This window comes from Lynx canadensis, chromosome D3 (genome assembly GCF_007474595.2).
Source record: "Lynx canadensis isolate LIC74 chromosome D3, mLynCan4.pri.v2, whole genome shotgun sequence".
Classification (NCBI taxonomy): domain Eukaryota; kingdom Metazoa; phylum Chordata; class Mammalia; order Carnivora; family Felidae; genus Lynx; species Lynx canadensis.
Window position 1 is genome coordinate 38,074,344 of NC_044314.2, and position 22,067 is coordinate 38,096,410.

The 22,067-nt window shown below is 41.7% G+C and overlaps 1 protein-coding gene across 5 annotated transcripts in view; it reads right to left on the bottom strand.

Moving 5' to 3' along the window:
- MAPRE2 (microtubule associated protein RP/EB family member 2) overlaps nt 1–22,067 on the bottom strand; it is a 158,916-nt gene that overhangs the window by 75,791 nt on the left and 61,058 nt on the right. The gene's annotated exons all lie outside the window — the stretch shown is intronic.

The window sequence follows — 22,067 nt, forward strand, 5'->3', positions numbered from 1 at the left end:
TTTAATTTTTTTTTTTCAACGTTTATTTATTTTTGGGACAGAGAGAGACAGAGCATGAACGGGGGAGGGGCAGAGAGAGAGGGAGACACAGAATCGGAAACAGGCTCCAGGCTCTGAGCCATCAGCCCAGAGCCCGACGCGGGGCTCGAACTCACGGACCGCGAGATCGTGACCTGGCTGAAGTCGGACGCTTAACCGACTGCGCCACCCAGGCGCCCCTAAGTGTCCATGAATCTTAACGATGTGATGATACACACATACACGCACACACCAGAGCTACTCAGCCACAAAAAAGGAAATCTTGTCGTTTGTGACAACATGGATTGACTATGAGAGTTTCACACTAAGTCAGACAGAAAAGACAAATAATTTCACTTATAAGAATGATTGACAAATGATTTCACTTCTAAGAAAACAAAACCCAGACTCATAGAGTGAACACAGTGATAATTGCTACATGGGAAAGAGGGGGTGCCTGTGAAATGGGTCAAGGGGGTCAGGAGGTACAAATTTCGAGTTATAAGTCCTGGGGATGTGATATATGGCATGGGGAATACAGTTAATAATATTGTACTAATTCTGCACAGTGACAGATAGTACCTAGACTTCCAACTGACCCAGCCAGGCACCCCTCAAAATACTAATTTTAAAGTTTACTAATTTCCAAAGACTCAGTCAAGAAATATAAATGGCTAAGAAAGGTAAGTAATACCAAATTCTACAAAATAAAGAGAATACACCGTGCAAGGTTTATTCTGTTTGGATCCTCAGCATGTCTTTTACACAGAAACAACAGTTTATTCTTCCATAACCTGCAATCTGGTCTCCGGGCCAGAAACACTTCTCTTTGTGCCATCCGTGCAGAAAAGGAAGCCCTCTACTTTGTGGCTGTCAGTCAGATTTTTAACCAGATCACTGTGTGTTTAAAACCTAGTAAGTACAGCACCACTGAAAGTAGACAGAAGACAATTCTGAAGCACGATGGTCTTTGGGACACCATATTTTGACTGGCATTTAAATTTTAAAATGAACTCGCATTCACTGTTCCTACTTAAAAATAAACCAATAACCACAATATATTAATACACGGTTTTCATGATATTTGGAGGGTCTTTCTGCAAAGCTGGCTATAAATCTATTTTGCAATCAGGAGAAAGAAAAACACAGAAAAACAGAAATCCCTGTGTACCTCCAGCACGCAAAGTCACAGTTCTGACTTGCCCATGGAGAGTGCCTTCAGAAAAAGGACAGCCTCAGGCCGGGGCCAATGTGTTGATTTTGTCTCTGTATTCAACACGTGGTGGTGGGCAGGGCACAAAGAAGTACAGCCAGTCTATGCTTTGCAGCGGTTATTCAGCCATATAAATTAGAAAGTGCATTTCTGCTTACTGAAACAAAAGGAATTTTATGGGACAGACTTGAGTTCGCCTACTGAGCAAAGCCTGGATAAAGACTTGGCAAGCCCCACACCATGGAAATCAAAGCATGAATTCTATCACCTTACCAGTTATGGGCCCTTAAACCCATTACAAAATATCCTACAATTTTGTTGTCCAAGAATAAATTTGGCAGGGTTTGTGAATTATTTCAGAGGAGCGTCTCTCTAAATTTTGACAAATACAGAAGATGTCCTCTAGCATCATGTGTGGCCCTTAAGTGAAATTATTTCTTCCATAATTCATTTTCTCTCTGGGCCCCAACCTAACCCTTACAAATAAATCACAGCCATACGTGGGGGGTGGGGGTGGGAGGCAGCGAGTTTTCCTCATTTCCTCCCTTCACACATGGACCGATCACTCCCTTTTGAAGGAAATAGTGTTTCTTTGGGCAAGGCTCAGGATAAGCCAGGTGTCCCAGGATCCTGGCTCTGGTCCTGTTTTGGGTGTGCGGCTATAAGGAGAGGAGTCTGAGAAATTAATTTTGGAAAGGAAGCATGTGGAACTTATTTTGATTTTGATTTCTTCCCCCTACAACTAACGTCTGAGTCTGCCAGGCTTCCCAAGTTTAGACACGACCATCTGCAGAAGAACAGCCCTCTCTAAGTGGTTGACTACTGTAGTCTGCTGCTCTGGTAAGGAGGTTCTGTTTGGCTTAGATTGAACCCAAACCCACTCTGAAGCGGAACCATTAAAACACCTTCCTGACATAAGTTACCTTCTTCATGCCACTGCCTACAGGAGTCTGAATGCAACTGGAAACTTCACATGCAATATAAAAGGTTCTGAAAATTCAACCCACTCTATGCCAATACATTCCATTCACACATTTTATACTGACATCTGACAGCTATACCCATATTTGTGACCGTCTGTCTTCTCTCTCATAACAATCTCTATTTGCAACACGCTCCCCCATCACTGGGAGAATATACCTCTACCAGTCTAGGCTAAACACATACAATGTACCCTTCACCCGGTTTCACATAAATGAAAACAAAGAGCAGCCTGGGAAAGAGGTACAAAGAATAATGGGGGTTTTTCTTTCACCTGAGAAACTTACTTTAGTTTGAGCACATAAGGATTCCTGAAGCCCTTATAATAATCCATAACCCAAGTGGTTTCCTCAATGACATTTAAAGATTTCACTGCTTCACAGGAAGCCATGTCCCGCTGACCAGGTATTAATGTTCATTTCAAAGTGTCTCAGAAGTCGTTTGTACCATGTCTCCATACGTGCCAAGGTGGAAGAAGCACCAGGGAGCCATAAGAACACCTTTTGTTTACCAACCATTGGACTTACACGTGGTCCAGGTCAAGGCCTCACTTTTAGTTCTTGTCTCACATGATGGGTGGGTCTACTCTGCCTTCAGTTTTTAAGGTTTGTCAAGGTTGGCCTGTTCCTACTACCAGGTAAAGAAAGGGTGGGGGTGGGGGTATGTAACTTCAAACACACTTGCAGACATAGCTTTTGATTCAGAAGTAATTTTGTGTCCTTTTAACAGAAATGGCCATTTTGCAAATACCTCAAAGGATTCACAAATACCATAAACGTTTACAAAGAGATTTAGCCAATCGTTGGCTCTCACTATTTCCTTCTCTTACAAGTGGCATCATTCTAAAATAACCTATAAATATTTTGAAAACATGAAGCCCAAGGAAGAAACCCCAAGTTTTCCTCCAAGACCACTTCTGCATTAGAGTCTATGTTATCAACTGAATCTGAGGGGAAAAAGAGATTCAGTTCCACAGCAGACACTTAAATCAGGGAGTTTTCGTTTGAAAAGCCTTGTATCAACACGACACGATTCTGCCTGAGTGCCTCCTTCCTGGCTCCCTCTCTAACAAAAGGCGGATGTGAAATCTCCTGTGGCTGTCCCTCATAATGAACTGGGCATCAGCAGGGAGTGATGTGTAAATGTGTCCCCTGAACCAGAAACTTCCCTGCTTTTCAGCTGTGCATAATTCATTCTCTAGATTCAATACCATGAGGAGTAGGATTTAAACATTCCACCAAGGAAAGACTATCTCCAGATAATTCTCAATTCATCACTTTCTCTTTACTTGTGACCTGAAATGTGGGGGCAGGGACACACTATTTGTATGAGGAGGGAGATCAGGACCTAGTGAAGCTGGAGTCAAAGAGGGTATCTCTGAAAGACAAACCTTGACAAGATGAAATCTCCCTGGAGAGACATCAGAGAAACCATATTGAGTTTCATTTAAAATTGGGTATTAGAGCTTCCATTTAACTTGTGGAGTAACTGACGGATGCATGAATTGTAGGGCTGGGATGAGAATTTAAGAGGTCATTTATTGTCTTCAGGTAATAATAACACACTTAAGCCGCTGTGGGCAGATGTGCATCTGTTTTATTTTTACGGGGCTCTGCGACTGTTATGGGATTAGACACACAACACAAGACTAACTCCTCCAGGCACGGACCCTCCCTGGAGAGCTCCACCAGCCTGGGGAGCAGAGCTGAGCGCAGTACTGACCCCAGACAAGGACGACAGAAACACCAGGACATGGCCACAATGATAAAACACACATATTCTGTTAAAACGGATACTGCGATGTATTTTCTCAAGATTAGGCTATTCACCACATAGAGCCGGTGAAGAAAACCAACAAAAGGAAAACTTTACTATTAAGCTGCTTGGAGAAACGCTGGAGCAAACATGAGTTTTATCAGAGGCCGGAGTTGCCTGCTTGTTATTCCAGGCTTTTCTAGGCAGCCCCCTGCAATTATTAATGTGCTCTTCGGGATCAGTCATCACTCAATGATAATGCTTTTAATGTGTGCACAAAGTTTCACTTAGTATGACACTCTGAAGTCTTAACTCTAGCTAATAACTGCCACCTCTCAGTAAAAATGAACAGAAAATACTCTTTTCTTTCATGATGCTCCTATCTTTTACAATTAACTGTTACTTTTAAAAACAGATTCAATTTGCTCTTGCCATATCACCACCATGTATCCCAAGTACAATTTTTTTCTGAGAGAGAGAATGCTCCAGGGCATGTGTATGAGTGGGGAGGGAGAGGGAGAGGGAATGAATATATATTTTTTTAACATTTATTTATTTTTGAGAGAGGTAGAGACAGAGTGTGAACAGGGAAGGGCAGAGAGAGGGAGACACAGAATCTGAAGCAGGCTCCAGGCTCTGAGCTGTCAGCACAGAGCCTGATGTGGCGCTTGAACTCACGGACCACAAGATCATGACCTGAGCCGAAGTCTACGCTTAACCACAGAGCCACCCAGGTGCCCCAAGAGAGAATGAATATCTTAAGCAGGCTCCACACCCAGCGCAAAGGCTGATGCAGGGCTCAATCCTACGACCCTGGGATCATGACCTGAGCCAAAATCAGGAGTCAGACACTTAACTGACTTAGCCACCCAGGTGTCCCCCAAGTACCTTTTTTAAAAAATAGAATGATTAAGGGGCACTTGGGTGACTCAGTTGGTTAAGGGTCTGACTTCGGCATAGGTCATGATCTCATGGGTTCATGAGTTTGAGCCCTGTGTCGGGCTCTGTGTTGACAGCTTGGAGCCTGGAGCCTGCTTTGGATTCTGTGTCTCCTTCTCTCTCTGCCCCTCTCCCTCGCTCACACTCTCTCTGTCGAAAATAAACATTAAAAAAATTTAAAAATAGAAAGATTAAAAGATTTCTCCAACCACCTGTGAAAGGAGTTTCTATAACTAGCCTTGAAAATCCACCTCCATTTTAACAGCCATGTCATTACCTGCCTGAACCCCATTAGACACTATTCAGTAGGTGCCTGACTTAGACTGAGTGCCCACAATATTCTAAGTAGACAAAACAAATAAATACGACTTTCAAAACAGCATATATATGTTTTGATGTTTTTAAACTTGGAATTAATGAGTCAATAGTTATAGCCCTGAAATGACTTGGAAACTTGGCTTTTATCCCAAGAATGAAGAAATTTTTGAATTCTAAAACAGTTCTTGGTGGCATGTGTGATGTTCACCGATATGAAACTCAGCTGCATATAACAAAAGAGTAAAAGGCCACGGTCTTACACACACACACACACACCAGGCATACATTTCTTCTTATGGTCAGAAGTGCAGCTGATTATAGCTGATTCTATTTGCCTAAATGTCCATCTGTTTCAAACAGTGGGTGGCTTGGTCCATGCTCTGAAAATAATTTCAATGACCCAGAGCTCATTCCCATGCCACAGCGCTTGGCTGGTTTCCTCAGGGCACCAACTTTTGCTCAGTGCTCCCCTTACCCCCGCCCCCAACTTGGCTCCCAGTCCATCCACTCGTTCTTGACCATATGCCTTCTGTTTATTTTCCCAGCCCTACTTGGCCCTGTTCCCTCTCACCCTGACCTTAGCTCTCTCCCATGATCCAAGTCATTGCCAGTCAGGTCCCAAGTGCCCCTACCACTCCCCCCAGCATAACCCCAGGCCAACCCTTTAGGGCATGGGTGATGCACCCACCATGGAGGACGATCATGCTCAGTCATTAATCCATCATGCATACAATTAGGTGCATAAGGTATACCAAAGAGTATGTGATGGATATGCCAACACTAGGCAAAGTTGTGTGTTAGGTAAAGTGTTTTCTTTGGTATTCTCCATCTCCCCTCTTCCCGATTCCGAGCTACTGTGTGCTCTTGGTAGTGCTGACCCCTCCTCAGGTACTTAGCACTTTCAGCTGTCTGCCTTCTCTAAACCTTCTGCTAAGAAAAAAGCAAATGAGGGATGATAGCTTCAAGGACAAACCTTCAAGACCTTAGGCAAAGGAAGAGGTCTCTCCCAGCACTTAGTATCTGCATCTCGTGCTTCAGGTTCAGCTCAAATCTAACTTCTAAGCAAGCCCTCCCTGACCACCCTCTCTCTGAAGGGGCTTCCTCCAAGTATTCCCACATCACACTGTTCTTGTCTTTGTGCTACTAACTCAGTCTGTCATGATCTCATCTGTTTGTTGTCTGTCCACTACCTCCTGGCCCCACAATGTAAGCTCTGCGAAGGCAGATCCTTTATAGAATGTATTTTGTTTACTACTATATCTCCTTTGTCTAAAGTAGGCACATAGTGGGGGCACAACAAAAAGTAAATGCCCAATGAATGTATGTGTGGGAGAGTTTCGTGGGGAGGGGAAAGTCACAGTGTACCTAAAATCATACCTCATAAGGCAGAGTATGTGAGATAATTAGGAGGGAATGCATTAGGGTTGAGCGGATTCAAGGCCTCAGTGTTCTAGGTCTAAAAAAGAAAGAATCATGCAGAGAAATGTGCCATCTTTCAGGTCTCCAACATGGATATGAAAAGCTCAGTAGCTGTACTGCAGCTTCACTGAACGCACTGATCTAGGAAGCAGGGGCATTGGCTTCCAGGAGCCGGGTTCGTAAACTTGGGACACATGTGCCTCATCTCTTCAGATGTCTTTTTCTTCACCGGTGTGTGTAACACACATTTTCTCCTTTCGTCTGCACAGCAGTGCTACGGGATAGCTACTGCTCTCATGCCATGAGGTAGGAAAAGACACACAGACTCTGGTCTAGTGACCTGTCCACTCACCGCTGAGTGGAAGGACAGGGATTTGGAGCCGGGGCAGATTCTAGGATTCTTGATTCTCTCAACAAAGCCCCTTTCTACTCTGTCATTAGAGTAAGTGGGACGTAAAAAGAACTCCAAACGGCATACAATTGTGTTCTTCAATAAAACATTTTTCCTTTTTATAGCTCTACCAAGGCCTCCTTGTACATTTTCACTTTAACCAAATGAGTTTTCCTGAAGAAGAGCCCAAAATGTAGAGATTTGGGTGACTACTTAGTTTATTACCAGGAACGATTTTTGGCTCAAAAACCTGCCAGCTGTAACATATAAATATGCTATGCTAATATTTTAGGAATCACCATATTTTGCATTTCTGGTTACTACTTATCTCAGACTCAACTATCTCAATATGCTTTTGTATTAGTCAAAATGGATAGAGAGCACGTACATTACCACTTACAATTTTTTTCCAACCCTAATAAAAGACATCAGTGTCTCGACTACATGTTTAGAGAAATCTATTTGAAAAAGTACATCTCTTGGTATTTCACTCTTAGAGGCTGGTGCCTATCCAAAGCTCTTTATTATGGTAAAATTCATTTTTAAACTCATGAGAACATTTTGAAATGGAAATGGAAAGTGAAATACCAATAAAATTAAGACTAAAAGGATGAGGGATGTGCACGCCAGTGTTAAAATATATTCTGGTAAATCTGACTTCAAAGTGGCTAATGTACCTCCATCTCCCTCCAGCCCTGTTCATGCGGTTTAGTCTTAATTCTTCTCATAGTAGACTCTGACACAGAACCAAAATGGCCAATTGGCAAAACAGTATAACATTAAACCTCATAAATATTACATAAATGTGACAAGGTACTGATGAACTTCTCCATCAAACCCATGCCCCGCCCCAGAGAACATCCTGTGAATTACATACAAGATGGCTGCACATTAGGAGAACAGGAAATGTAAATTTCAGTTATTTAAGCTAAGATTAGTAACGTTCAGCCAAATGGGTGTTTCAATAGGGAAATGCTATCAAAACCAGGCACACACTTTTGTCACCAGTTCACCAGGCCATCGTTCCCAAAACTTCCTTTCCCAGGTAAAAGGATTCACAGTTTGTTCAGAGAATGGATTTCTTCCCATCTCCCCGAATTCTACCCTGTCCCTAATTACTCCCTATTGAAGAACACAATTACTCTCCTGTCCCTAATTACTCGTTTGGGCAACCAGATATCAATCCTATCTTCCATGATACTGGAGTAGAAGAGGTGTTTGTTATTTGTTTTGCATTTATTTTTGATAGAGTGAGAGAGAGAGAATGAACAAGCAGGGGAGGGGCAGAGAGAGAGAGAGAGAGAGAGAGAGAGAGAGAGAGAGAGAGAGAGAATCCAAAGCAGGCTCCAAGCTGTCAGCACTGAGCCCGATGTGGGGCTCGAACTCACCAACTGTGAGATCATGACCTGAGCTCAAGTTGGACGCTCAACTGACTGAGCCAACTAGGCGCCCCTTGTTTTGCTTTTAAATCAATTAACTCATTTGCCATTTACTCACTATAATGAAGAGGCTAACAGACTTTTGTATCAGATGTACCCAACAAAAATCAGTTTACACACACACCTTGCAATACCTCTTCACTCTATTGCTTTCTTACAGATCAAAAGTTAACACACTTCATGCATCAGTGTGTTAATACTATAATTCCCCAAGAGCAGTGCAGATACTGAGCATTTGAGTCAAGAGTGGATAAAACTTGTGCCATGTCCAAGCTGAAAAAGGTACAGCAACAACAGGAGCAGATTCATGGTGAAACCCTCAGGTTTGGTAAAGAGTGGAAGCACAGAAGTTTCTTGAATTGAAGTCTCCTTTCCTTTTTTTTTTTTTAATGTTTATTTTTTAGAGAGCACAAGCAGGGGAGGCACAGAGAGGGGGACAGAGGATCTGAAGTGGGCTCCACGCTGGCAGCAGGAGCCTGATGTGGGCTCAAGCTCACAAACGGAGACATTACGACCTCAGCTCAAGTCGGATGCTCAAACGACTGAGCCACCCAGGTGCCTCTGAAGCCTGAAGCCTCCTTTTTCTTATTCGCACTTTTTCAGTCTGAGGATTTACAGGAGCAAATGACAAAATTTAATATACTGTTGTCATTTAACAAATGCGGGGGATCATGGTCTCTATAGAGTTTAGAATGTTTTGTTAAACTTGAGAAAACTAAAGAAAGAAAAAAACCCAAGTAATTCATGAGCATTCAGCATAATTAAGGGAAAGCAAATTACTTAAAAGAAGCCCATATGAACGTTTTGACTAAATAACTAGAGCTATTACTAGGGCGCCTAGTTGGCTCAGTCAGTTGAGAGTCCAACTTGAGCTCAGGTCATGATCTCACAGCTATAACTAAACAACTAGAGCTATTTTGACTAAATAACTAGAGCTATTACTGTAGACAAAGTCTGAAGAATAAGAAGAGTTGGCGGATAAAGTTAGTTCTAGAATAGATGTTGTATGTTAGGAGTTACCCAGTATTTGAGCCAATGTAACGAATGAAATTTGGTCAAGTGCATCCCCATCCTGTCCCCATGCCTAGTTTCTGGGTTTAGTTTCTAGAATTAATTTGACTTAGAGACTTTAAAACATTTAAGAAATTAAATTTGAATTCAACAATTGAGCATACTTTTTTTTTTTTTTTTTTTTTTTTTTTTTTGCCTCTCCAGACTTAAACACCTGATATTACGCTGGCTGACCCAATGTCTTCAAGACATAGTTTACATTATTTCAGTTTTGGCTATTGATAGTATACTAAACATAATAAACCTAATACCATAAAATATTGACTCATATACGTATTTGTGTGTGTATATATGCTATGAAAGAGTCTTAAGATTAAGTGTTTTCGTTTGATTAGACAAAGTAAAACTCAAAATGGGACGTTAGTAAAAAACAAAAACATTTTTTTTTTCAAATTTGAGAGAAAGAGGGGCAGCACAAGCAGGAGAGGGGCAGAGAGAGAGAGGGAGACAGAGAATACCAAGCAGGCTTTGAGCTGTCAGCACAGAGCCTGACATAAACCTCAATCTCATGAACCATGAGATCAAGAGTCAGATGCTTAACTGAGCCACCCCAGGTACCCCCAAAAAAGTCATTTTTTTTAAAGGTAGATGTCAAAAGTGTTACTTTAAAAAATGTTTTTTATATTAAGTCAGTATTTTTTCACTATAGAAAAAGTAGAAATAAAATTAAAGATGACTTTTACCTTTTATAGGAGTGTGTGGGGTATGTGTATGAATTTTATATGCACTTATTAAAATGGGTATGTATACACACACACACACACACACGGTTGAAGAGTGACCCTCCAGAATTCACATCCACTTGAAACTTTACTATATGATCTTATTAGGAAACAGTCATGGCATATGTAATTAGTTGGAAGTTATACTAAGAAGGCCATGTGGAAACAAAGACACAGACACACAGGGAAGGAGGTCATGGAATAACAGAGGCAGAGACTGGAGTGAGGTAGCTACAAGCTTCGGAAGGAGCACAACCCTTCCAACACCTTCATTTCAGGATTCTAGTCTTCACAACTTTGAGGGAATAAATTTCAACCCGCCCAGTTTGTGGTAATTGGTTACAGCAGCCCTGGGAATCAATACAGTCCACACACACTTTTGTACTGATCAACTTGCTCCTCTTAACGTATTGTGAAAGCTGTTGTATCTTCATGTGTAATATGTGTGCTACATTTCATTGTATAGGTGTACCACAATGTACTGGCTTCCAGAATTTTTATGGTAGCCTGTTTAATTCCAAGAACTTGTAGTTTGGTCATTTCCTCTTTTGGCAGTTTATTATTTCAAGACATCAGAACTGGTGGTCACTTAAATGCTAATAATGACCAAATCATTGTTGGCTCACATAAAAAGACAAGGACGTTTTTTCATGTTCCAGAATTCTTCAGGTGATTTTTGGCAGAGGTTCAGCTGTCTGCTAGTTAGAGTCCTTTAAGCCAAATGGACATTACTGGTTCTGGGCTCCCGTGTTAACAGGAAAGGAAACAAGCAATCATCTTATAAAAAAAAAAAAAAAAGTCACGTCCTTGGCCATCGTAAACTAAGGGAATCACAGGACGTCCTGTCTAATGGTATTTGGCTTCCTTTCACGGAACAAGCTCAATTAAAGCAAAAAGAACACACTCAATTCTCAAGTGATATCTGAGTGGCTGTGACCTGCTCTGTCCCAACTAGACCACAGAAAATAATCATCCATAACCTAGATTGCAAGATTACTGCTATCATGGAAGCAGTAACTCATCTGGAATTTGGCCTGAAGGTTTTGCAAGAAGATGAATAAACGACAGAGGAAATAAGTTAAGCTCACAAAATGTACTAGTAGACCTAGGGCATTTGTGAAGTCATAAGATATTTTATAATATCTTTAGATTTTGAAACATATGTGGTTACGAAAATTTGGCTCTTAGCTGCGAAGATTCTGGAAGCTAAGCATCCCCACTCTTCTCAAAAATCACAAGGTCCCTCAGTTGATCCTTTCAGGTAAACCAAAGATTTTACTGGACATTTGCTTCCCAGTTTCTCAATTCTACTTAAGGCAATTTCTCCTTGGGGGTTTAGAGAAGTCTGGAGTCAAACTAACAACACCAAAGCTTCCAAATTAAGAGAATGCATCGAGGAAGAACTGGGGGATGTTTGCCTCTGAGTTAAAAAAAAAAAAAAAAAAGAAAACGGAGGGCATCCAATGCTTAAATACCCTGATTTTTAAAAGTGTGAAAATTGTTCTTTGCTACCTTTAAAAGAGAAAACATTTCTACACACATTTTCCTCAAACACAGGAGTGGAAAAGTTGATCCAACATCAAGGGGACACTCAATACAAAGAAAAAAGTATCTACTTAATTACTGGGTTCTTCTCCACAGAAAAAAACATCCCCTAGCTATCCAGATGCCAAGGAAAACCTAGCTCTTAAATTTAACTCACTCATATGCAACTTTTAAAGTGGGTGTAGTAGTCGTTCTGCCCACCCCCCGAAGTAGAAGAAAGATTCTGTTACCTTACTTTTTAAAAGTCTATTTTAATAGAGTCTGTTAATACATACCTACAGAGAGCTGGACCTAACTGCTAGAAAAGGCACTGTAGACAAAGACCAGGTAGATCAACTCTTTTTTCTTGAGGAGTTTGTATGCAGGTGAAGAACACAAGACCCGTATCCATTAAAATCTAAGACAAGACTATATTACAATATCTATAATACATTTTTATAATCCCCTTAACAACAAGAAGATAAAACACCTCATTTTTTTTTTTTTTTTTTTTTTTTTTTTTTTTTTTTTTTTTTTTTCAACGTTTATTTATTTTTGGGACAGAGAGAGACAGAGCATGAACGGGGGAGGGGCAGAGAGAGAGGGAGACACAGAATCGGAAACAGGCTCCAGGCTCCGAGCCATCAGCCCAGAGCCTGACGCGGGGCTCGAACTCACGGACCGCGAGATCGTGACCTGGCTGAAGTCGGACGCTTAACCGACTGCGCCACCCAGGCGCCCCATAAAACACCTCATTTTAAAAAACAGGCAACTGATTTAAGCCGACGCTTCACTAAAGATACGCAAAAGGCAAATAAGCACACAAAAAGACAGCTAGTATCATTCATCTCCAGGAAAATGTAAATTAAAATCTCCATGAGATACCTCTACACATCTGTTAAGGATGGCCAAAATTTACAAGACTGATAACACCAAGTGTTGCCAAAGAGGTGAAGCACCTAGAACTCTCATGCATTGCTGGCAGGAACAATGGCACAACTGCTCTGGACATTTGCGGTTTCTTAAGGTTGACTATAGGACTCAATCGTTTCCCTCCTAGGTATTTACCCCAGGGAGATGAGAACATATATTCCCATAAAGACTGTACATGACAATTCACAGAAGTTCTATCCATAATTGCTAAGAATTGGAAGTAACCCAAATGTCCATCAACTGGTGAATGATAAAATATGGTGCAACCATACAATGGATTGTTCAGCAACCAAGAGTGCCGAACTGCTGATAAACCCAATCTGGATGAATCTCAAGATTATGCTGACTATAAGAAGTCAGACACTATAGAGTACAATCTGCATGGTTCCATTTAGATCAAATGTAACCTACTGGTTGGTGACCATGTAAGCAATTACCAATATAGAGCAGTGGTTGCCTTGGGCTACGGACAAAGGGTACCAGGCATCTTCTGGCAGTGATGGCTTCAAGGGCAAATACGCGGCCAAACCTCACTGAATCATACACTTTAAATGGATGCAGTTTAGTGCATCTAAGTTAATTCTTAATAAAGCTGATAAGAGGGAAAGGGCTACCATGTGATTTGTTTGAATTTTTTCCTCTGATTCAATTTAGACTTTTAACTAACATCTGCTACACGCCAGGTATTGTAACAGGTACTGAGGCCACAAAGATAATAGATTATTATAGAAAAAGGGTGACAGTAGACTGGAACTCCTAACAACAATACTGGCTGACAGTTCCATTCTATTCTATTCTATTCTATTCTATTCTATTCTATTCTATTCATTTATTTGCGAGTGAGGGACAGAGCATGTATGCAATCAGGGGAAAGGGGCAGAGGGAGTGAGAGAGACAGAATCTTAAGGAGGCTCCATGTTCAGCATGGAACCTGATGTGGGGCTCGATCCCATGACTCTGGGATCATGACCTGAGCTGAAGTCAAGAGTCGGGTGCTCAACAGACTGAGCCACCCAAGTGCCCCTACTAGTAAGTGCCCCTACTAGCTGACATTTTAAGAGATGTTTACTTTGTACCAGTCACTGCTTGGTATACTTTATATTCCATAGTTCATTTAAATCCTCATTAAGAACTCTGTGAGGCTGATGCTATTATTATTTCCACCTGCTTAAGAGGCTAAGAGAAAAACGAGGCTTAAGAGGCTAAAAAGTTTACACTAGATCATCTGGTTAGAAAAGGGTAGAGCTGGCATAGTGAGTCTGTCTCTCTAGCAACCTGAGACTTTGAGAACCCCGACTGTTCTGAAGGTGGACCAAGAACGGAGGTGCCGGATGGTGCAGACCATCTGCTCAGTCCAGTCCAAGTTCTGAACTGGGGTTGAGGTAGCAGTGACACAGTCGTCACACAGGCTAGAAATATGTTTGCTGTTATTCATGCTGACACCTTTAAGTCAATGTTATGACAATGCTATGTGCAGATCAGAAATCCCAGGGAGAGAAAACCTGGCTTCTCAAACACCAAACCTGCTTTTCAATTTACCGTGCACTGCTAGCCCCACTAGGGGATTTTGCAAAGACTTACAGGTCCCTGTTCTCTCTGCCATCAGCCCCCGGCCTCGCTGGCTGATGGCTCTCATCTCTTTCTCCTCCTCTCTGGAGAGCTGGCGTTGGAGGGGCAGATTCACTCTGCTCCCAGACACAGAAAGACAGGGGTCAAAGAGTGAGGAGGGAGAGGCTGGCACACCCGCCTGGGAAGCCCTCACACTGTACCCACCGAGCACCCCCTCTTCCCCATCCTCCTTTACTAACAAGACATTCAGCCCACAAACTCCACAAGCTTTCTATTTCATGGTTATTGATGGTGAGCAGGTCCCTATAGCTGGGATAATGCACTCAGAGCTCCCCTTTTGTTTATTCCTAATTGGTCAGTCTCCATGGGGATTCGCTCAGCCTTCATCCAGACTGGGGGGTGAGGGGGCTGGAGCAGGGAGGTACCGTCAATGCAGATGGCTGGTTTCCTGCCGGCATGGCACTATCGCAGGGGTCACATTAAGGCCAGATATTGCTCAATAACTTCCAGAAGGTAGGAAGCTGGTCGAAGAGCTGGGGAGGCCAGAAGTCTGCAGCTGAAAAAATGGCACTGACATGGTACCTCCAGCTTTAGGGGCCCACATAGCACCTCACACACACAGCAGGTGCCCAAACGAAGAGAAGAAAACAAAAATTCCAAGGGGGTATCGAGAAAGAAATCTCCCAGAGGATTATTTTGCAGTTAGTACAATATTCCTGGAGCATACTAAGCAGGCCGGACGCATTACAGATCAACACAGGCGGCGGCTCCAGAGCAGCCGGGAGAAAATGAAACAAAATCTGGGCTATGGGCTGCTATGTGCGCAGCCTCACAGGGCAGATACTGGAGGAGCACATTTCATTTGTGATCTGTGACCTTTTTTTAATGTAAGAATAGTACCTGCATTAGGCAATTCTTTACCATCATCCATGTGACTTCAGTAAGTCTGTTATTTTGAGATGCTTCCCAGCATATTTCAGCCCGTAAACCTCATGATTTAAATGAAAACTAATTAAAAAAAATTTTTAATGTTTATTTTTGAGAGAGAGAGACAGAGAGAGAGGGAGGGAGGGAGAGAGCACACTCGAGTTGGGGAGGGGCAGAGAGAGAGGAAGACACAGAATCTCAAGCAGGCTCCAGGCTCTGAGCTGTCAGCACACAGCCCCACGCGGGGCTCGAACCCACGAACTGTGAGATAATGCTAAACGAAAACTAATTTTTAAAATTCGTGCTATTAAAGTACTAACTGAACCACCACTGATGAGGCAATACATTTATGGAATTCCAATTTAAAAACAAAATGGTACACGTGTACTTATCTGTGCAGTTGCCACCATTATTATTCTCTGTTTCTCTGTGCACATCAAGTAAGCGGGAATAGTCTTATTTTCCTTTCTGTATAACAGTATACTGTACTGTATTTAACCTTGCGATGGTCAATGCAACTATCATAAAAATCTGGAGATCAAAGAGATAAGCCTTTTACTCTTCCCACGTGACTTTCTGTCAGGATAAAGGAACTTTCCTACGCAGGTCCCTCAACATTGCTGAGACTTGTGCCTCATGGCTGTATTAAAACTTATTTACAGAGGTCATACTAAGGGAGACACACACACACACACACACACACACACAGTTTTTATTTACAATGCTCCATTTCTGAAAGCTTGTGAAAGTTACAGGACTGATAACTTCACATCTGCTGGACAGTGATCACAAAAATCGGGGTCAAGTGTGGGTCCCCCCACCTTCTCAGATGCCTCCTACCAAGTACTATTTGACAGCCTGCTGTCCCTGACCCTGGGGGTTTTAGGAGGAGGGGCTGTGCAATATTTCCCTCTGCATTCTGGGGGCCCAGGAGTGGAGAAGAAGTCAGTAAGGTTGCCTAAAGAATAGATTCTTGAGCGACTGTGGGAGTTTGGGCTTAAATCTCAATTCCTATGTAAAATCCAGAAGTGGGAATTTAAAAAGCTGCATTAGCAACAACTTGAAAACATGTTTTGGTATTTCAAAATGACAAAAGGAAATAGATGTGGTAGGGGGTGGAGCCCACTTTGGAAGCTTCACTTTCTCCCGATGTGTGGACCCACCAAATGCAAACCCTGCAAGGAATCACAGGGTTGGGGGCTCTTAAATAAAGGGATACTGCTATTTAGCATAGGAAAATGTCCCCGAAATGTTCATGCCTCTGGCAATTTTGACAAGTTACCTCTCAGGGCTTTGCCAGGATAGGATTATACTCAAGAAAAAAATTAATGTCTTTAAAACAAAGCAAAACAAAAACACCACTTCTGAGGGGGAAAAAAATGGGATCACAGAAATCTAAGGAAGAACAGTGGAAGAGAAATTTCAGGCTTATGCAACAACCAACACTGACCACCGACTCCAGGACCAATTCTCTATGATAGATGACAAGTCTTATAGACTACCAATGCACACTATACATTAAAAAAAATTTTTTTTAACGTTTTTATTCATTTTATTGAGAGGCACAGCAAGAGCAGGGGTGGGGCAGAGAGAGAGGGAGACACAGAATACAAAGCAAGCTCCAGGCTCTGGCTGTCAGTGGGACTCGACCCCATAAACCGTGAGATCATGACCTGAGCCGAAGTTGGACGCTCAACCGACTGAGCCACCCAGGCGCCCCTGAGCACACTATACATCTTTAACTCCTACTTTTCGCTCTCAAATCTCTTGCCCTTTTTCTTTTCTGTTCCAAGTCATGGCCAAAATCTGATGCCTCTTGCCTCTAGCAAGTCAGGTCTAGAAATAACAAAGACTGAGCTCTAGCCATATTTTCTTTACTGGACAAACTACACAAAGTACACCATCACTAAAAGGAGCCATACCAACTTGACTATCCTATGTATATATCATCACCTTCTGCTCTTTCAGAAACAAACAAACAAAAAAATCATGCCTAAAGAAGAAAGTCTGTCCTGGTTCAAGTGAGTAAAATTCTAATTAGCCAGGGGAGATCTGACACTGAAAACGTACAAGTATGTTTTCTTTTTTTAAGTAACCTACTAAGAAATTATTTCTTGGTGGCCTACAAAAACTGTTTAATCTTTATCCCGCTATTTTCATTAAAATGAATGATCACCCTTAGGGGATGCATTTAACAAAAAAATTTTGGAGAAATTTCTTTGATTCATACTACAGGTTGAAAGGTGGGTAATTTCAGTTTTTGCCTATGTGAATTATACATTTCCATTTTGAAAGAATTTTCTCAGGAAAATACAAATTCTAAGGGCCCCAAACACTGAGATAAACCATCAGAATTTTGAAATGAACTAAGAAGCAAGGTCTCTGTCATACTGGTGGGATGTGTGTGGAGTGTTATAGGAAAAAGGGCTGCTGGAATTATGCGTAAGATGCCAGCGGAGTAGGACACATCCAATTTAGTATCACAGAGGCCGACACTGAATGGCAGCCTAAAGTCAGGAAGAATGAAACTATTCTAACTATATATATTCTAACATATTTCATTGTGAAGAAACATACTTTTCACAAGAAAAGAACAAATCAATTTTTTTTAAGTGAAATGTAAAAAATTCAAAAGTAAGCAAATCTACTCAATCCAGGTTAAATGCTCAGTCTACTCTAGAACCTGCCATCAAGGGGATCACCTTCTAGCCGTATAAGGAACTGGCTCTGGAGCCATTTGGAGTGCTCCAGGAAGCTTCATCTGAGAATATCTGTACATTTTCTGGCCTTAAATGACTCAGAAGGATCCTTCGCAATGAAGTATCATCCACCCTGCTTCTGAGTTTGGGAGGATTAGAACAGCGCCCTCTTGAAGCTATATGCTAGCTACCTCTTGAAGCTCTACAGCTAACTATGAACTGGGCTTCTACAAATACAGAAGTCACTGTCTGAGCTAACTGCCAGTCCTGTGAAGGGACAAAGCTGCTTTGATTGCTTCTACTCCCGGAAGGAGGACTCAAGTCAGGAACATACACCTAGTCTCTAGGGTGGGGCTTGAGAATTCAGTCAGGGCAAACTGAGTATTCTCTAGCAATTCTGGCCCTCTAGGGAGGGGCACTGGAGGACTCCCCATTTCCTTTCAACTCCCATTTCAAAACAAGAGATAAATGCCAGCATGCATTTCTATTTTCATTATGCTGTTTTTCCATTAATGAGTTTTCATTAGCCTTCAATTTTCAAGTTCTGACTACCCTGCCTGCCTTTCAATGCCTCGGCCTTATCTTCCACTACTGCCCAATATGCACACCTTGTCAGGCCAATGAAAATTCTGACTCTAAAGCCTACACTCCTTTCACCAAGACTTACGGTCTTCCTCAGTGTTGTTTAGTTTCCTAGAGCACCCTGGCTTTGAGGGGATCTTTTTCTACTTTGAATCACTGTGGACTGAGGAAATGCAAACCACGTTTACTATTAGATCAAGCCAAGTATTCACAACAAGGTAAATCTGTTACACAAGGAGTTGCTTATACATCTGACTTTGCTCCAACTCAAAGTCCTTAAGGGGCATCTATCTCAGACCTATCTCAGGAATTTGTCGAACTGTCTAAACCGAATGGAATATTTAGATTAGTACCAGTATTTCCTACTCCATTAATCTAAGGGATTATTCATGGAAGCTTCAAGAGGTCCTATCAATACAGAAAAGATACTGAATATGGAAATCAACGTCCTCAACTCAGAGGACCACTTCAAGCCACTGTTCTGCCAGGATTGTGCCCTGTAAGAAGATACAACCAGTGACACCCACTGCTGAATACGGGTGAGCATCTCACCACAGGTGCCCAGAAGACCAACCCCTTAACAGAAGTTCGGACAAAGAACCCTGAAGAGAAGTTGAAAATTAGGCACCTACCAAGCATCAAGTAATCCTGTGATTTTTACAAATACGAAGAAAAATATTAAGGACAAAAGTCACTCTTTCCGAAAAGTTCCTATGACAAGTAAACCCAGATGATACTGTGACATACCTAATAGACAAGCGAAGCTAGACTTTTTGCTGTCTGCAGCTGCTGTTGTGGGGAGTAAGGATCAGAAATCTACATTCTGGTCAGAGAAAGCCGTGTTAGGACAGCATCTATGAAATGGAACATGCCTTCACAACTCTTTTATACACACACGATATTTCTTTTTATTTTTCTTAAGAGTTCATTTTGCAAAACTGGCAATGCTGGGTGGGAGGGCCAAGGTCTTAGGCTTAAATTTTAAGTTTTGCCTTCCTTTACAGTCCACTTCCTGGGGCCAAGCCTTTTTTTTTTTTTTTTAAGTATTCCGAAACATATGCTACTGTAGTTGCATGTTCAAACACTCATGTGGAAACAGTCCCCTGGACTTATACGTTCATTCTTAAAAGACTGGAGTATGCAAACAAAGATGCAGTGGGCAGAAGGCCAGTTAATAAATCTCATTTCCTACTAGCATCTGCATGAAACAGAGCTATAGGGAGTAGCTCCTCCAGGGAGAGCCAGAGCACGACTCATTCGCTCTGTGAATTAAACAGTGTCACCTCAGATGGCCCACACCACATTTATTTTTTAAGCAGCTCTTAAAATATATGGATTTCTCGTGCTCATAAATGCACTGAGGAAGCTGGGTCCAAGGCACTCACACAGTAGTGAACATGAATGGTGGAAACATCCACACAGTCCTGCTGAGCCATTTTTGCACCGGTTCCTTTCAACTGAAATTACTAATGAGAATAATTTCCGAAAGGCAACTTGCTCTTCCTATCAAAGCGCACATGGGTTTCAATAATGGCGTACCACCCTCTCCAGTCCAGGCTACAAAAATGGGCCTGGTTACACAAAGAGATACCTGGATTAAGATAATCTGGGTCATGAACCATATTTGACCCTTATCTGTAAACAATCCAGTGCAAATGTCATGACAATAATGTCTCTTGCTGGGAAGAGTGACCATCTGTCCAGTTGACAGTGCTGGAAAGAACAGTGTTGTTCCCTAGGTGTCCTCTCCTCTTCTCACCTATGCCAGCTCTTGTCCTGGAGCTCCGGGAAGATCCCTTTGCAGTAGTAATGGCATTCTTCTTGTATTTACATAGATCGTTTAAGAATGTCTTTGTTTTAAATGGTTGAAGCTAACGAGCAAATACAGAAAATGAAGCCAAAGGTAAGGGAACTGCTGGTAAAGAAGTCAGCAACGGAATCAGGAAAAGAATTCCCTCTGATGGTCCCAGGGCTCCGGTCTTACCCAGACACTCCATGGGACTCAAAAAGAACTCTTAAGCACATATAATTTTTGAGGGCTATAATGAACCCACCACCAAAGTAGACTTTATTTGGTTAAATCTCTCTACTTGGGCTTTCACAGTACCTTCCAAGTTTCCTCAGCAATTACATGGCAATATTATTCCAGCCTCAAGATGCCAAAGTAATTATGGAACACTTCCTGGATAGAAAAATGTCTCACATTTTTCCTTCCCCTATGCCCCTCCAAAAAGTAAGTGAGAGTTGTACTATATGGGCCATCCACTTTGAAAGGAAAGCAGACCAAAGAAAACATAAGGTGGATCTGTCTTAGCGTACACTACACCCTTTGTATAATTTAATACCAATGCCACCTTGGAGGATTCCTTCTTCATTTAACCTATGACATCTCTCACTATGGTGTCCAGTAATCCTATTATATAAAATACAAATGCAATAATGCTCTTACTGACTTCAGAATTTTGTGCAGTCAGATCTTCTTTAAATTCAGTTTTGTTTTTCATAGAATTTCAGGTACCATTACAGGGACTCAAAACAAACTGGAAATAATTTAGGACATGGAAATAACTTAGATTGAATTTAAAAGGTAAATAAGATTTCATTTTATAGCAATAGTTTGCCACCAAAAGGTAGCATTTAGCCTTTCCACCACCAAGTAATTTTCCATTGCCATTTCAAGTTTGTTTATATGACTAATAAAACCCAACTAGGCAACTTCCTTTGGCGTATGTGGTAAAATTCGAACTCTTACAAGCAACTGCTACTTATACGGCAGAGATTAAGTCACTTAAGAAACGAGGGTTTCAAATTTATTATCCCTAAGAACAGTTGAAAGAAGTGAGGTTTAAAAGCAACTCAGGGTTTGGGTTTTTTGTTTTTCAGTTCTATTTTAGGCTTTGGAATGTGCACAGGGAAAGGTGGATGAGTAAGGGAGAGAAGGGACCCAATGTTCCAATCACAAGGATCTTCAAAAGGAGACAGTCCCAGAAGCTGTGGACCAATTTTGGTTTATATTAAGAGAATAACAAGTGCTTGGAATCTGTAAGGATGCCATGTCAACCTATTAGCTGGAACCATAAGGCATGAGATTTTGGTGACCTCATGGGCACAGCCAAAATTAACTCCAAGTATTTATGTAACTGCCAGAGATGACAGGGCAAAGGTTGCTTATGATTTTTTTTTTTTTGAGTCAGCAAATAGGGTTTCTTTGGCCACAGAGGAAGTCGGGGTACTCTTGGTCCTATTTTGTAATTATGTCATATTTATACACACCACCGAATACCCATAATACCATCTGAACAAACGTTTAGATGAAGGCATTAAAAAAAAGAGTTATTTCCTGTTGCTCACTAGCTGAGAGGATGCGCTTTAGAGGTATGTGGGCTCTGCCTGAAAGCAAAAGCATTGTTAGTGGTTATCAAGGTAACATTTAAAAATAACTACCCCAGTACAAAAGAACTTCAGAGGAAATATGAGGGAAGCTATCAGTCTCCCCTCAATTCTGGCCTTGAGCTGCATTAGGCTCTAGCTGCATTCTCCATTACATTGTTATCCTTATCAAACAAT